This window comes from Camelus bactrianus, chromosome 5 (assembly GCF_048773025.1).
Source record: "Camelus bactrianus isolate YW-2024 breed Bactrian camel chromosome 5, ASM4877302v1, whole genome shotgun sequence".
In the NCBI taxonomy this organism is placed as follows: Eukaryota; Metazoa; Chordata; class Mammalia; order Artiodactyla; family Camelidae; genus Camelus; species Camelus bactrianus.
This window is the reverse complement of record NC_133543.1, coordinates 26638439-26657199: the sequence shown is the minus strand read 5'-3', so window position 1 is coordinate 26657199 and position 18761 is coordinate 26638439. Positions and strand designations below refer to the sequence as shown.

Sequence of the window (18761 nt, the reverse complement as noted above, 5' to 3'; positions counted from 1 at the left end):
TGACATAAAGGAAGCAGGCACTCCTAACCATCTCTCTCCCACCCAGAGCATCCTTAGGTGGAAGCTCCTGTTTGAATTGAGGGCACATACACCCCTAATCTCAATCACTCTCCCTCTCCCTTCTTTTTCTTCTTCTTTTTAAAAAAATTTCCATGCAGTGCTTACCCTTTGTTCTTCACTCTAAACCCCAAACCTTCAAGGACCAAATAAAGAAGACAAGTCAGAATACGCAATGAACTCCCAGCCTGGAATGGGCCCTAGGATGCTGTCTGGAATGAGAATCCCAGGACAGAAGTTTTGGTCTCTATCAGCTATGTAGGAGTGCTGGGCCCCTCTTTAGACCCGGGAAGACTAAAAGAGTTGATTCTGTGATATTTTTGTTTTACTGTTTATGCCCTATTCCAATTCCAGTCCCGACCACAAACCAAAGAAAAGGCGTCCACCACTGCATCTAGAATGTGTCTGAGATCTCACTCTCCAGTTCTGCCTTTCCTCTCCCACCAAAGATTACTGGGACCCTTTCTTCTCAGAAGAATCCTATCCTTGGGTAGCCAAAGTCATCTGATCTGCTAGAAGGAGAGTGTTACCAAACACAGGGCTACTGACTTTAGGGTACCGCATGTACTAGATATGAATGAGAATGTTCATGGCGGATGACTCTAAGACTGGACAGCACTGGTTTTAAGACTAACCCCTCGTTGAAGTATTAATATTTGTAAACGTCTATACACGGGGCTACCAACATGGAGGGCACCCACATGGGACTCTGACCTGGGTTCATTCTTTGTAGTCACACCATTGTTCTAGGCTCTCACTCACACCGAACGTTTTCTTTCTTTTTTCTTCCTTCTTCCCCATCACTCCTGTGCCTAACTAACCCTTACTCATCTCTGAGGTTTCCATATGAATATTCTCTCCCTAAAAAACTTCTCCGATCCTCCTTGGGATTAGACCATGTGCCAGCATATACTCTCATGACACCGTTTGCTTTGCTCTTTTAACACATTCTACTCTGTTGAAACAGTAGGGATTTTCTGCATTCCTCATTAGACTGGAGGTTCCATGAGGACAAGGAATCTTCACTGCCAGAGCCCTACTGCCTAACAGAGCATTTATCATGGATGATTGAAATTGGCTGAATTTATTTTTGTATGATGTGCTAGACCCTGTGCTAAACGACTTACACGTTTCAATCTCCACTCTGCCTTCTGAGACGTGCATTACTATTCTAACTATTTAACTTACTGAGGTTAAATAGCTTGCCCAAAGTGCCAGTGCTAAGAAGAGAGACAAGGAGGAAAGAAAATACAGTGTGTTTGGGCTGTTTCTAAATCTCAAACTTATTTCTTGCAGTTGTTTATTCAGCATTGCTATGTATCTAACACTTGCCTCTAAAGATGAAAATTAGCACCTAGAAAATAAGACTTGCAATCAAATTGCATTTTCTCTGGGCACCTCTTGGAATGGGGAAAAATCTGAGGGATGGGACTGTGGTTTCCATAAAATATATAAACTAATTTTAAGGTAAAAACACCCATAATATTTCTACCTGTAAGTACTATTATTTTTCTCTGTTACTACCATATAATACATGTAGTATTGTAAACCTTAAAAAAAAACCCAACAAATATGAAAACCTAAGGAATACTACTAGGATATGATAAATGTAATATCAAACACATTAACATCCTTCTTTAAGAAACCATAGTGCACTTGAAATTATTCAGAGATATTTTCTCAAGGTGTAGTATGTGTATAGTTACCACAATGGAAAGGAAGTTAAGACTTGGAGAGAAACATAAATTTTAAAAAGCTGAAGTGTGTACAAAAACCAGCAAGAGCTCTCTGTCAATTATGACTCATCAGACATGCCATTTCATTCCCTGGCAATCAGTGCTGCAGTGTGCCATGGGGGAAATTGTATTTTCACATTTTTTCCCTATATTACCAACCTGGGGGATGGAAATGATGCAAGAAGGACTTGTAGGATAACCTTCATGTACTGTAAATGCACGTTTAAAATTCAAAGTGAAAACCTGGCCTTTTCTTCTTGGACATGAAACATACATTTGGGATGGAATAGAAATCACAAGTATAATGGAGTATAGATGACAAACCTGAGTTCAAAACTGTTCATACATAGTAGTTTGATACTAAAGTTAATAAAAGCCATCATAATAATGAAATATCATTGACAGTAAAGACAGATCTCACATAGATCAAAGAGGAATTAAAGTCATTTTTAAAAATCAAATTTTATATTTCACTATTTTAAAAAGTTGAAGTAGTCACTTTTCATACTTTGTGAAGAAAACTCTGTAGCTACTTTCAGGAAGCTATGAGCAATTACAAACATTTATTGTAAGTGACATTTGGGCTCTTTGATGTTTTAACATTTTCAATATTATTAATTTTTGATGCATTTGTAATCCCAATAAAATCATCTGATATTCCAAAAAGTAACTATTACACTCACTTTTACAGATCAGTAAACTGAGCTTCAAAGAGCGTCAGTGACCCGTCAAAGTGACACAGCTTAAAAAGCAGAACAGAAACCAGAATCTCGATATCCCCTCTCTGCTATTTTCCCGGATGTCAACAACTGCATCGAGTACTGTCTTTATATACCTGCTTTATGAATGATATTTATACATTAATAATTTAATATTAATTCAATATCAAGATGACTAATTTTATTATTATCACAATGGCTAATCAGTCCTCATTTCCCTGTTCTAAATTATACGTGTAACTAAAATATGCCAAGCACGCTATCCAATCATCTGAATAGTCCTATGTCAAAACTATCCTATGCAGAAAGTCAGAGATTTTGAGAACTGATATTAGCACATTGTAATTACGAAGCGGGTATTGGCGGAAGTCTATTTCCTTAAAAACCTAAAGCCATTGCCTCCAGCAATAAACGTCATTTTTCCGTATTCATTCCTTCACTCAGAGATTTACCCTGCAAATAACTCACCATGAAGTCAAGACAGTGAAATAAGTCTGAGAGTACTCGGAACACAAAAAGCATTCTACAAAGATGAAGTCATGGTGTCCATATTGCAACTGGGGGACACTCAGGTTTGGTGAGGAGGTTTCTGCTGGGCTGTGCCCTGAGATAGCAGTTCAGCAAAGCATCATCTAAATGAAAACCAAGAGCTATCAAGTTTCAACTCATCACTAATTACCCAAAGGTTGGGGCTACTCAATCAAGGGCCATCAGAAACAAGTTGAAAATTGGTGGAGCACAAAACAGACAACAGTCAAATTCTGGGATGTGAGTCAGTGAACGAGGGCTGATGTCTGTCAAGCAGAGTCTACAGGGATGGCAGACACACACATGGGGCACTAACAGAACCCCCATTGCAAGGAATCTCCACTCCCTATTGACACCTACTCAGAAATAAGCAAGCCTTTTAAAAGATAATTTGGAGTGTATCCCCTCCAGAAGCATGGTGGTTCTCTCAGCCTGGAGGCCCAATGTGACCAGAAAGAGGCAAAGGAAAGGAACAAAGGTAAATGTAGGGGGGAGAGGGCCACTGCAGGTTAGGAAAGTCAAGCACAGTTAATGGAGGCAAAATGTCAGAGCATTCTATCGAATAGACGTGACGCATTTCCCTAAGATTAGAATAGCTCGCCATAGTTATGAACAAATAGGTCAAGCTGAAAGAACACAGACGCTGGCTTTTGAATTAGGCTCCGTTTCAAAATCAGATGCTGCAACCTCAGGTATTGTGGGTATAATTTGTAATTTTACTTCTGTATATTTCACTTTCCTCCCTAATACAAGGGGCTAATGCTATATTACGAGTACTAAATGATATAATGCACACAAAATGCCTAGCACAGAGAAACACTTTTTTACTCACTCTTATTTTCAAGGATAAAACTGAAATCAATGGTCTGTATTGGTTCTAAAGCTGAATGACCATTTTACTTCCGATGTGCCCTAAGTTCTAATGAATTGATGGAGTTGAGAGTAGACAAAATGTGTCTGCATTGGTTCCTATGATAATGTTGTTGGGGGTGGAGGCAGAGGGGAAAAGAGGTGGGGGAGGGGGAGGGAAAAAAGGTCAAGGAGAGAAAAGAAAGGACAAAGGAAGCCTCAAGGCTTTGGAAAATGGTTTCTCCCTGTAGGGAATTCCTGAGGCTTCCAGGAAGGATGGCTTGATAGGGAAAGACCAGAAGGATACAAGAGTGATGACCCACCAATGGGCAGTGAGTCACTCTATATGCTTCTGGTGGATTCCTTCTTGTTATATATTAAATCCTCTAGCTTCTATTAAAAAGAAAAGCTTTATAAAAGCGTTCAAAATGAATTTCTTTGAGCTAGATGTTTGTCGATATCATAGGAGAAGGGAGGGGACAAAAACAAGAGAAAAATCTCTAAGGTTTTCTTCAGAGGGTTGCAAATCACTGAATTATGAGTTACACAGCTATTTACAAGCTCGGTCTAGATAGACTACAGTAATCTATAAATGCTGTTCAAGTGATTTATGGCCCAACTGTTCCAACACATTAACAATAGCAGCAAATGTATTTAATTTATTCTCAGGGATGCACATTTACATTATTCACAACAAGCCATTTGTAGGGAAATGTGCAACCCTTAAACTAAAGTGAATGCATCTCTAGTGGGTTTTGAACAGTTATAACTGTCTAATAAATGCTCGTATCCTAACTTACCGTACAGCCAATGGAGATGTTCACCAGCTCTCCTGTAAGCCCTTAATTCTGTGAATTAGTGAACAGCTCTGGAATGCAGGACAGAATCTGTAGTCGACAAAGTTCTCTGCGCCCAAATGATAAAGAGCCTACTTGCCTTACTGAAATTTTGCTACAGCGTGAAAAAGAAAATAATCTTTTATTCTGGATCCCATATTTCAGATTTGTCAGATGGAGCAGAGTGATATATTTCAAGGTTCTAAGGAGCTCTAAGCTTATCTGGCTACCGTCTGGAAAACGCACCATCTGGTGGAACACTGTGGCATTGGACTAATTTGCATGCTACCTGAACCAAAACAGATCTAATGTTTTGGGCTTTTCTGGTTCTTTATAAAAAATACTCACATGCATACAGCTTGAAGACATAAATGAAGAAGAAAGAGAGGAAAGAAGAAAGAGTAGGTGAAGAACAGACAGGAACAGGGATGACAGAGGGTGAGGAAGTGAGAGACGTAGGAAAAGGGAGCCCCATGCTAAATCACCAGGGACTTTCATGTTAGGTCATATATTTCTCTCAGGAACCCTCTGAGGTACAGTTACTTAAATAACTATGTTGCAGATGTGAAAAGCGAGGACTATAACTCTATCTATAGATAATCTAATTATAATTTGAATAGTCAGCGTCTTACCAATAAATAGCGTAGCCCCGGTTTAAAGTAATTAACCTGTAACTGCCAACACTGTGTACCCTTTGTAGGTCTCATCTTAAACTCAGTAAGAATAGTGCTCTTTTATAAACTTAGAAAGCTAAGTTTTACAAAATTGAATTATCTTGTGTGCTTGAAACACAACATATTTCAATGACTGTGTCTTGTCTTGATGATGCTCGTAGTTTCTTGAACAATATATTCTCTGTCTCTTGGCCACTGATCAAATCATTCCTTGTCAACTATGCAAACAACTAAGTGAACCAGAAGCCAGCTCTTCCTCTGATTCCCAGATAAATTTTATTGTAGCCATAAGATAGCTACAAACAAGCATCATCTTTTCTAAAGCAGTTTTCTCCCCCTTTGCACACTGGACCTTCTTGGATTAGTAAATGGACAGCTCATACAATGGGTGCATTTTAGACATAAAGATGCCTGTTTTCAAGCCCTAAAAGACCATGCCCTGAGGCCTGATGGACATCTGAGAATTCCATGGTCTCAGATTGTTTTAAAGCCAGAGAACTATAACTCAGTTTTACAGATGTTTGATAACACAGGCAGAATTCCATTATTCTAAATGCCACTATGACAAAGATTGTATCCAACAATCTATTTCCATGTACCGTTCAATTGTCCATGGCAACAGTAATTTGTTATGTTAATTACAATGATGGTCTACTGTAAAGAGTTGCCCAACTAAAATTTCAGCCCATGTCTTTCAAACTAAGGGTCATTTACAATAAGGATAAAGTGTAAAAGTGTATTATATTAACAAAATAATTCTCGTTACATCATCTCTGGAAAAGTCTGAGTAGGGAAGGGCAGAGAAAAAGGCAAAGAGCTTTATTAATGAAAATGAAAGTGCTGTTATATTTTATTAAAAATTGACCTCAGAGTTTTTCACTAACCCCTTAATAGAAGAAAGAATCAGAATAAGTTAGTTTGGAATACTGACTAGACCATAACTAGCTGTTGTACTCCGGGAATAACTACTTAGCCTTTTATCCTCTTAAGCAATATGGACATGATCAGATCTGTCCCAAGTCCCCCCAGTACGGTTCTGAGATCATATGTGTAAAGGTATGCAATTATCATCAACCTCTCAGTGCGGATTTCCTCCACACTCGTCAGCACATTCTGAAGAACCTCATTTTATTCTGTCTTGATATTTTTCTTTGATAACTCTGTGTTTGTGTGCATAGGTGCGCACGTGTGTGTGTAAATGTAGAATAATCAGAGGGAAAAGATATATGTCATTGTGCCATATATTTTACCCTGTCTTTTATAGCTCCCAGGTATCTAACTTTTTCAAAGCTGTGCTAAAATGTACTCTTACATTATGCCGAACATTAGCCACTTCCAATATACTAATCTCCATTCTAACAAAATTTCAAAACCACGTACCACATGACCTCATACCCATGATTTTGGAGACTGGGCTGTCAGAAATACTGGTTTCAAAACTTTTTTGTGTGTGTGTGAAATAACCACACAATAGCTTAAATATTTATGAAAGCAATGAACAAATGTTATATTCTTATATTCTGTTGTTGCTATGGTAATGCACATTTGTAGCATCTCTGAAAAAAGTATGTAATCATCTTGTTTTATTATCTCATTTTAAACCTTTATAAATAATGTCAAATATATAGTAAGAGGGGAGTAAATGCACCAATCAATCCACTGTTACTAAACCATAGAAAATACTACACAGTACCACCAATTTTGAAGAGAAAGAAAGAGGAATAGTAGGAAGAAGAGAAGGAGGAAGAGAGGGGAAAGGAGGAGGAGGGAGGGGAGAAGTCCTCCCTGCAGGGTGGGGAGGGAGAGGCAAAGGGAGGAGCAAGAGGAAAAAGAGGAGGGAGGGGGAGGGGGAGAACAGGGAGAGAGAGAAGGAAGAAAAGAAGAAAAATAAAAGAAACCAAACATGTCAGAAATTCACAGCGCAACTCTCATATTCACTCAGTTTGTGTGCACTTTGATTACTCTGAAGTCAGTTAATTTTATTTCAAGGTAAGATAAATACAAGTTGAGATACAGCTAAGAACTGTTTGGTACTTTATCAGAGTACGTTTAACTATGACAATAAGATGTTGCTTTCAGGAGCTTTACCTGCTCATCTGAGCAATCAGAAAATGTGTGTTTGAACACACAGCTAAATGAAGTGTAATTAAAGGAATATTTTTAATGGAAGTCTTCAGGAAGTGTGCAGTTTTCAAAGCACATACTCATTCTATATGCTGCCAATTTTAAAATAATTCCTTAATCTGCCGTTCAAGACCTTTGTTCTCTGTTCCCATTTACCCGAATCCCTGCAGTTTGTTAACAGCTACACTGGACTCCAGGTAAGACACGTTCTGCCCTGTCCATGGAGGATGCTCTATCACACAGCATGTACTCATGATTTTGCCTGTATTTGATGACTTTTACTACTGTTTTTCTCAGCCTCTTGGGTTTATAATAATCTCAGGGTCCCATAATAAAATTTAAAGGCTGAAATACATTTGACCACTTTGTACTTTTCTCTGTTTTTGCCACTTGTGTAAATACCTATTTTATTTACTGAGATTCTGAGTTTTCTTTAACAATTTGAATCATAGAGATCTTTAAAAGTACCCAGCAATGTGTAAGCTTCCTCAATTTATACTTAATACTTTCTCATTTGAATTAAAATATTAAACAGGCAGCTACTATAACCTTCACCTAAAGGAGTTTATAATAAATGACATTATTTTAAGAAGTTTTGTGTGACTCATACATCACTCATGATGCATCTGTATCTGTAGTTATTGCCACATGTGGAAATGCATGTATGTGTATTTTTAAAATCAGATTCTTCATAAAGGACAATCAGCAAAAAAAAAGAAAATCAATCAGATATGAGCTTATCTATAAAAGATAGTTCATCCTGATCAAAGTGAAAGTTGAATACTTCCAAACCATGCCAACACAGTAAGTCTTTACTTAAATTGTGATGGATCAACATTTGAAAACGTTTTAAGCTAAACAAAAGCTGATCTGGAATTATACAAAGTAACAAAAGTGTTAGGAATCAGAAAGCATTTTTATGTATTTCATCATTCTTACCCTTTTGAGAAAGCGTGTGTCTCTTGGTTGGTAAGATGTGTCTGTTTTAGGGCTGCTCAGTTGGCCATATGCATACGTTATGTCTGATAAAAAGCATGCCGGGACTTACGAAACACAGCACAACAATCTTCTCGTACTACTTCCCATGAGAAGATATGAACAGACTGACAAATATAAGGAGCAGGTGTGGCATTTTGCATCTCCTTTTAATTAAATATTGTCATTTTGTAATAGATAAATAAGCACAGGAAATGCATTAAAGATGAGGATTTGGGTTTTGGAGACCATGACATGCACTACGGTGATGAAATATAAGAAGTCTGCCTCACGAAGACCGGAAAGACTTTTCTACAGGAAAAGAGAGTTTTTAGCACTAGTGATTTTAGCATAGAAATAATATATAAGGTTAATGTTTGAAAATCAGTGCATATCAGCAATCAACAATGGGAAAGTGAAACAAGCAATTTCACTTACAATAACATTGAAAATACAAAAACAGAAGAAATAAGATATGCAAGACGTCAAAACTGAAAACTATAAAACATTGAAGAAAGAAATTAAAGAAGACCTTCAAATGGAAAGATATACCAGCTTCATGGATTGGAAGATTACTGTTAAGATGTTAATCTTCTCCAAACTGATCTATAGATTGCCTGCAATATTGGTCAAAAACACAGCAAGATTGGTGGGAGAAATTGCTGATTCAATACTAAAGTTTACATGGAAGTGCAAAAGACACAGTATAGCTGTGACAATCTTAAAGAATTAAAACAATGGAAGATTTTAATTCCCAGATTTTAATTCTTATTTTAAATCTATAGTAAGTAAGACGGTATGATATTGGTATGTGGATAGATAAATAGATCAGTAAAATAGAACAGACTGTCTAGAAATAGAAACACACGTAACTGTTCACTTGATGGTATACAAAGGGAAGAAAAGGAGGTCTCCTTACCAAATGATGCTGGAGTAATGAGCTATCTGTATGGAGGTGGGGAGCATCCATTCTACAGTGCACACTCTTTGTGCACCATTCAGATTACTTTGCATCTTCTAAATAGCTCTGAGAACACCTTTCTCTGCTTCTGCATGCTTTGCTCCTAATGACTTGCACCTAAGACTCTCAAATGATTGCTCTTGGACGTTTATCCTACCTCTCTGAAACCCTAAGGAGAATCCAAAGTGCCTACAAGATTTAATCCCCAACCCCCAAAGGCAGCTTTTTTTTTAGTGGATGATGACTAGTGACAAGGAATATGAGCCTAGTTCCTCTGCCTTAAGAAGAGACAACTCTGTAGTGTAATTATGCTCCAGGATCTGCTTTCCAAATCAGGCTGAATCGGGGACTTCATTTCAAATGGCACCCTTGATTGGTTTCTCTACTTTTACAATTCTGCTTCCCCACTACCCTACTGGTTACTCCTTAGTAAATCATTTACACTGAGTTATTGGCTCAGGATCCAGCTTTGGAAGAACCCAACCTGATGACAGTCCTAAGCCATGCTACACACACACACACACACACAAATCTGAGATGTGCCATAGATGCAAATGTGAAAACTAGACCTATAAACATTTAGAGAAAAAAAATATATAGGTGAATGGTTTTATGGCCTTGGGTTAGGCAAAGACTCCTTAGATAGAACTAGATATTAACCATAAAATAAAACAATAAATTGGACATATGCTGCCTACAAGAAAGTCACGTTAGTTTTAAGGACACACGTTAAGTTGAAAGTGAAAGAAGGGAAAAAGTGCCAAGCAAATGGAAACCAAAAGAGAGTAGTAGTGACTAAAGTTAGACAAAACAGACTAAGTTAAAAAGAGTCACAAGAGACAAAGAAGGTCATTATATCGTGATAAATGGGTCAATTTTTACCAAGAAAATACAACAATTTCAAGTATGCACCCAACACTGGAGCACCTAAATATATAAGCAAATACTTACAGAAATAAAAGGGAAAATAAATAGCAAATAATAATAGTAGGGGACTTTAATACCCTACTATCAACAATGGATAGATGATCCATTGTTGAAAATAAAATGGAAACAGTGGATTTGACCACCACCATAGACAAAATGGACCTAACAGACATACATGGAACATTTCATCTAGCAGCAGGAGAATACACATTATTCTCAAGTGCACACAGAAGATTCCCCAGGAGAGATCATGTTAGGCCATAAAACAAGTCTTAGCAAATTCAAGAAAATTCAAAATATATCAAGTATCTTCTCCAACCTCAGTGGAACTAAACTAAAAATCAGTAACAGGAGAAAAATAGGAAAATTCACAAATAAGTGGAAATGAAACAATGCATTCTTCAATGACCAATGGGTGAAAGGAAAAATCAAAAGGGAAATTCAAAAATATTTTGAAACAAATGAAAATGGAAACACAATCTTCTAAAATCTATGGGATTCAACAAAAGTAGGTTTAAGATGAAAATTTATTACTATAAAAGGTTACATTAAAGAATAACGAAAAATCTCAAATAAGTGAACAAACATTATACCCCAAAGAACTACAAAAAGAACAGACTAAGCCCAAAGTTACCAGGAGGGAGGAAATAATAAAGATTAGAGCAGAAACGAGTGAATTAGAGAGTAGGAAAATAAGAGAAAATATTAACAAAAATAAGATACTATTTGAAAAGATCTTAAAAAATTACAAATCTTTGGCTAGACTCAACAAGGAAAAAAGAGAGTATTCAAATAAAATTAAAAGTGAAAAAGAAGACATTACAACTGATACCACAGAAATAAAAAGGATCATAAAGGCCTACTATGAACAATTACATGCCAACAAATTGAATAACTTAGAAGAAATGGATAAATTCCTGGAAACATACAACCTACCAAGACCGAATCATGAAGAAATAGAAAATCTGAACAGACCAATAATCATTAAGGAAATGGAATCAATAATCAGAAACCTCCCTAGAAAACCCTGGGATCAGATGGCTTCACTGAAAATTTATACCAAATATTTAAAGAAGAATCAATTCCAATCCTTCTCAAACTCTTCCAAAAAAAAAAAAAAAAAAAAAAAAGAAGAGGGAATACTTTCAAACAAGGCCAGCATTACCCTGATACCAAAACAGCACAACAAAAGAAACAATCAACACAATGAAAAGACAGTGCATATAAAGAAAATATTTCCAAATCATGTATCTGATGTTAATTTTCAAAATAACTCACACACCTCAATAGCAAATATCAAATAATCCAATCTGAAAGTGGGCAAAGAACCCAACTAGATATTTTTCCAAAGATCACACACAATGGCCGAGAAGTACAGGAAAAGATGCTCAACATCCAGAGAGATGTTTCATCAGGGAAATGCAAATCAAAATCATGATGAAATATTACTTCTTAACTGTTAGAATGGTTATCATCAAAAAGACAAGTAGTAAGTGTTGGCAAAGATGTGGAGAAACCCATTGTGCACTGTTGGTGTAAATGTAAATTAGTACAACTATTATAGAAAATAGTACAGAGGTACTGCAAACAATTAAAAATAGAACTACCATAACATTAAGCAATCTCACATTTAGGTATATAGCCAAAGGAAGTGAAATGACTACCTTGAAGTAGTACCTCCTGTACCTCATGTTCTTTGTAGAATTGTTCACAATAGCCAAGACATGGAAACAGCTTAAGTGTCAGTTGACAGATGAATGAATAAAGGAAATGTGATTTTATATATATGTACACAAACACACACACGTATAACGTAATATTATTCATCCATAAAAAGAAAATTCTGCCATTTACAACATGGATGAAACTTGAGGGCATTATGCCAAGTGAAATAAGACAGAGAAAGAAACATACTGTATGATTGCACTTATATGTGGAATCAAAATGTCAAATTCATAAACACAGAGTAGAATAGTGGTTATTATGGGTTAACGAGAAGGAAAAGTGGAAAAACGTTGCTTTAGTTACAAATTTTCACTTATAAGATGAGTAAGTTCTGGGGATCTAATGTATATAACGATAGCTATAGTTAACAATACTGCACACTTGAAATTTGTTAAGAGAGTAAATATTAAATGTTCTCACCACAAAATTTTTTAAAAAGGTATCTATGTGAAGTGATGGACGGGTACTTAACCTTATTGTAGAAATCATTTCACAACATACATGTATAGCAAATTATTACACGGTATACCTTTAAACTTACACAATGGTATTTGTCAATTATTACTGAGTAAATATGGGGGGTAAAAGAAAACTACCTCCCATTCCCTCAAAATAAATTAATGCACTTGAAAAACAAACTGGTAAATTATTTGAAAAGGCATTTTACAAGTAAGATATCTAAATGGTCATAAGCCTGTGAAAAGTTACTCAACATTATTAGTCAAAAGGAAAATGCAAATTAAAGTCAAAATAAGATACTATAAACCCAATGGATGGCTAAAATTTAAGAAGGGGAAAAAAACCCCCCAAACTTCAAATGTAGATGAGGATGTATTAGCATTGAAACTTTCATACATTGCTGAAAGTAGTGTAAAACTGTTCTATAACTTTGAAAATCATCTGAATGTTTTTAATAATATATACCTATTCTATGACCAGCTATTCCACTCCTAAGTATGTGCGCTCAAGAGAAATGAGTGCATATATCCACAGAACGACTCATAGAATGTTTTCAGTAGCTATATCCATAATAGCCCTAGACTAGAAATGACACAAATGTTCACTAACAAGCAAATACATAAATAAATGATGCATATTCCTACAATGAACTATTACTTAGCAACAAAAAGGACAAACTACTGACCTTCTCAAAAACACTCATAAATCTCAAAACATTATATTGAGCAAAATAAGCTAGACATACAAAATATATACTGTGTGATTCCACTTGTATAGTATACAAGACATAATATTAAGGTAATGAGATCAGATACAAAAGAGTACATACTATATTATTCCAACTACATGAATTTCAAGGCAGGGAAAAGTAATAGGTATGATAGAAGTAAGAACAGTGACTTTCTTGGGGTAGGGAACTGTGTATATAAATTAAGAAGTGGCATTAAGGTGCCCGGAGGGTGCCGAAATTGGTCTATATTTTGATCTGTTTAGTGGCTAATCAGATGTGAAAAAAAGTGAAATTACATCAAGCTCTACCCTTAAGATTTGTGCATTTTAATGTATGAAATTTATACCTCATCAGAAAATAATTAAAAATTTCCTAGAATTGGGAAAATACACATATAATAACCTAAGCACAGCATACTACAGTGGATAACAGAATAGTGCAGCATGGATAAAGATGGATCTAGAAATAGATAAAAATAAGAGGTGGTGTAGGCATAATGGTTATGGTCTCAGAATACACTAAAGCACTTGAAATTTTGTATAATGAAGTAAAGAGAAACATGAAGTATTATTTCAACTTGCTTAATGTGATATTTATAATTAAAATACAGTAACTAAACAGTAACATGTTCTTAAAAGCAAAACTGGTCTTATAGAAAAAAAATTAACATTTCCTATGTAGAAACAGAATAGAGAGCCCAGAAATGAACCCACAAACTTTTGGTCAACTCATCTTCGACAAAGGAGGCAAGAATATACAATGGAATAAAGACAGTCTCTTCAGCAAATGGTGTTGGGAAAACTGGACAGCAGCATGTAAAGCAATGAAGCTAGAATACTCCCTTACACCATATACAAAAATCAACTCAAAATGGATTAAAGACTTAAACATGAGACAAGATACAATAAACCTCCTAGAGGAAAACATAGGCAAAACATTATCTGACATACATTTCAAAAATTTTCTCCTAGAAGAAATAAAAGCAAGAATAAACAAATGGGACCTAATGAAACTTACAAGCTTCTGCACAGCAAAGGAAACCAGAAGTAAAACAAGAAGAAAACCTACGGAATGGGAGAAAATTTTTGCAAGTAAAACCGACAAAGGCTTGATCTCCAGAATATATAAGCAGCTCATACGACTCAATAACAAAAAAAAAAAACAACCCAATCCAAAAATGGGCAGAAGACCTAAACAAGCAATTCTCCAAGGAAGACATACAAATGATCAAAAAGCACATGAAAAAATGCTCAATATCACCAATTATCAGAGAAATGCAAATCAAAACTACAATGAGGTATCACCTCACACCAGTCAGAATGGCCGTCATTCAAAAATCCACAAATGACAAATGCTGGAGAGGCTGTGGAGAAAGGGGAACCCTCCTACACTGCTGGTGGGAATGCAGTTTGGTGCAGCCACTATGGAAAACAGTGTGGAGATTCCTCAAAAGACTAGGAATAGACTTACCATATGACCCAGGAATCCCACTCCTGGGCTTGTATCCAGAAGGAAATCGACTTCAGGATGACACCTGCACCCCAATGTTCATAGCAGCACTATTTACAATAGCCAAAACATGGAAACAGCCTAAATGTCCATCAACAGGTGACTGGATAAAGAAGAAGTGGTATATTTATACAATGGAATACTACTCAGCCATAAAAACTGACAACATAATGCCATTTGCAGCAACATGGATGCTCCTGGAGAATGTCATTCTAAGTGAAGTAAGCCAGAAAGAGAAAGAAAAATACCATATGAGATCGCTCATATGTGGAATCTAAAAAACAAAAACAAACAAACAAAAACAAAGTGTAAATACAGGACAGAAATAGACTCACAGACAGAGAATACAGACTTGTGGTTACCAGGGGGGTGGAGGGAGGGAAGGGATAGACTGGGATTTCAAAATTGTAGAATAGATAAACAAGATTACGCTGTATAGCACAGGGAAATATACACAAAATTTTTTGATAACTCACAGAGAAAAAAATGTGACAATGAGTGTGTATATCTCCATGAACGACTGAAAAATTGTGCTGAACACTGGAATTTGACACAACATTGTAAAATGATTATAAATCAATAAAAAATGTTAAAAAAATTAATATTTCCTATGTAGAAATCTATAAATAATATATGATTATATAAGATACAGAAACTAATAAAATAATCATCTAGATCTATAATCTCAGATTATATCAACAAAGATATGAAGCTTTGGGGAGAAATAAAACAAGATAAATATTTTTAATACACAGGGTTCATAATGTTATGTTTTATTTAGAAGTTTAAAATGGAAGAATATATATTTGAGATTATTTATAAAAACAAAAGTATTAATATTAAATTACTCAAGCACACAGAAGAATGCAAGGCATAGCCCATGACACCAATGGAAACAATCAAAATTTCAGGGATCCTTATTTTAAAGCATAAAGCACAACAGATGTCAGCTATGAAAATTTTAAAAAATTTAAACACTCCTAGAAAAGCCAAAAAAAAAAAAAAAAGGTATACTTGTAAGAGAAGTCTTTTTCAAGAGAAAATAACATTAAAACATGAGTAAATATAATACAAATAAAACGAAAAAGCAGAAGTAGACAAAATAGAATAAAAAGGCAAAGTTTGGATAAAAAAATTGAAAATTACTGAAGCCAACATCTATGAAGTTTATTGTGCTAAATAACATGGTATCAAAATATAGAAATAAAACAATTATAAAGATAAGGAGAATTTGACAGAAATACAATCGTAATAGCATAGTCTAGTAGACTGCTGTCAGCCTATAACTTTTCAACTGGCTAATGACAAATATGGATACAAGAAAATTGAAAAATATAATAAACAGTGCTGAAGTTTTCCGTATATATGCATGCATCCTAAGAAAGGCAATAACTCACTTTTTTTTAAGCACAGTGGAACATTAACAAATATTGATCTTTCCCCAGTCTCCAAAGCAAATCTCAATACATTTTTAAAGCAAACAAATAAAAAAGATTACATAAGTAGGGAAGCTTTTGAAATTTAAAAACTTACATATATTTTGTAAAACAACTACTTAGGATACAAGGGTATCTGTATCTTGATGAGCTTTTTAGATAACAGTGAAGGCAGATATTGGCTATGAGAGACAAAGGAGACTTGCACCTGAGGCTGTGTCTGAGCGGAGCCATAGGCAACTGCAAAGGCAGTGCACTGGTTCTTTGTCTGCAGGTGACCCAAGCTGAGAACCAGCACAGGCCCCACTTGCTTCCAGATAACACACCACTTCTAGACTGCAATAGGTAACTGTTTCACCCGAATTCATAGAGGCACAGAAAGCTAAGCAAAATGAAAAGACAGAGGAACCACTCTCAATTGAAAGAGTAGGAGAAAACACCAGGAAAAAAAAAAAAACATAATGATACAGAAATAAATAATTCACCAAATAAAAAATTCAAGACATTGGTAACAAAAATGTAACTGAATTAGGGAAAAGAACTGATGTACGCAGTGAATGGATTAACAAGGAACTAGAAAATATAAAAGATCAAATCAGAAATGAATTCAACAGCTGAAATAAAAAACAAATAAGGAATGAGCAACAGACTAAGTGACACAGAAGGCTTAAGTGATATGGAAGACAGATTAATGGAAATCACCCAATTAGAACAGCAAAAAGGAAAACAAATAAAAAATAATTAAAACAATTTAAGAGATCTTTGAGATAATATTAAGCCGACCAAAATTCTCATTATAGGGGTCCCAGAAAAAGAAGAGAGAGAGAAGGGGATCAATAATGTATCTGAGGAAATTATGACTGAAAATCTGAGAAAGGAAACAAATATCTAGGTACAGGGAGCACCCAGGATCCCAAATAAGATGAACCCAAATAGACCCACATCAAGACACATCATAATTAAAATGGTAAATTTAAAGATAATACTAAAGGTAGCAGGAGGAAAACAAAGTCATCTACGAGGGAATCCTCATAAGCCTATCAGCTGATTTCTCTACAGAAAGGTAGAGGGTGGCTGATTGAATTAAAAATCAAGACCCTTCAACATGCTACCTACAATAAAAACTCACTTCAGAGCTAAAGACCCGCACAGACTTAAAGTGAGGGGATGGAAAAAGATATTTCATGAAAAAGAAAAAGACAAGAAAGAGGCGGTGACAATACTCATACCAGATAAAACAGACATTAAAACAGAGATTATAACAAAAGCCATAAAAGGGCATTACATAATGATAAAGTGATCAATACAAGAAGGTATTACACTCAACATGTGCACACCCAATAAGAACATCTAAGTATACGAAATACATACTACTAGACATAAAAAGAAGAAATTAACAATAATAGCAGGGGACTTTAACACCCTACTTACATCAATGGACAGATCACCTAAAATCAGTAGGGCAAAATTGGTTTTAAATGACACAGTAGACCAGTAGGATTTAAAGACATCTACATCCAAAACCAGCAGAATACATATTCTTTTCAAATGCACATGGAATGTTCTCCAAGATAGATCATATGCTAGAACACAAAACAAATCTTAACAAATTAAAAAAGTTAAAAATTATATCAAGCACTTTTTCTGACCACAATGGAATAAAACTTGAAATCAATAAAAATTAAAAAAGAACAAATACATGGACACTAAACAATGTGCAACCAAAAACTAATGGGTCAATGAAGAAATCAGAAAATACCTCAAGACAAATGAAAATGGAAACACAACACTCCAAAATCTATGGGATGCAGCAAAAGCAGTTTTAAGAAAAAAGTTTATGGTGATACAGGCCTTCCTCAAGAAACAGGAAAAATCTCAAGTAAACAAGAGATTTGCAAATGGTAGCCACTATATATAGATAGATAGATAGATAGATAGACAGATATAGATAGACAGACAGACAGACAGACAGATTAAAAATTCAAATTTCTTCTGTATAGCACAGGGAACTATATTCAATAACTTGTAATAACCTTTAATGAAAAAGCTTATGAAAATGAATATATGTATGTATATGCATGACTGGGACATTGTGCTGTACACCCAAAATTTACATATTGTAACTGACTATACTTCAACAAAAATAGAAAAGACCTGCCCCCTCAAGAAGAAATCTAACTTACCACCTAAAGGAATTAGAAAATAAGAACAAAGCCCAAAGTCAGCAGAAGAAAAGAAATAATAAAGATCAAAAAGGAAATAAAAACATAGAGACCAAAAACACAATAGAAGGATCAATGAAATCAAAAGCTGTTTTTTTTTTGAAAAAATAAAATTGATAAACCTTTAGCCAGGCTCACCAATGAGCAAAGAATGAAACCAAATAAACAAAATAAGAAGTGAAAGAGAAGAAACAACTAATACCAGAGAGATACAAAAAAATCATTAAAAAATACGAAAAAAACATTTAAATGTCAACAAATTGGATAACCAAACAGTAATGGAAAATTTTTCTA

General features: G+C 35.2%; 1 protein-coding gene across 1 annotated transcript in view; it reads right to left on the bottom strand.

Annotated features, from left to right (window-relative positions):
* THSD7B (thrombospondin type 1 domain containing 7B) overlaps window positions 1–18761 on the bottom strand; it is a 763775-nt gene that overhangs the window by 52152 nt on the left and 692862 nt on the right. The window lies entirely within an intron of this gene.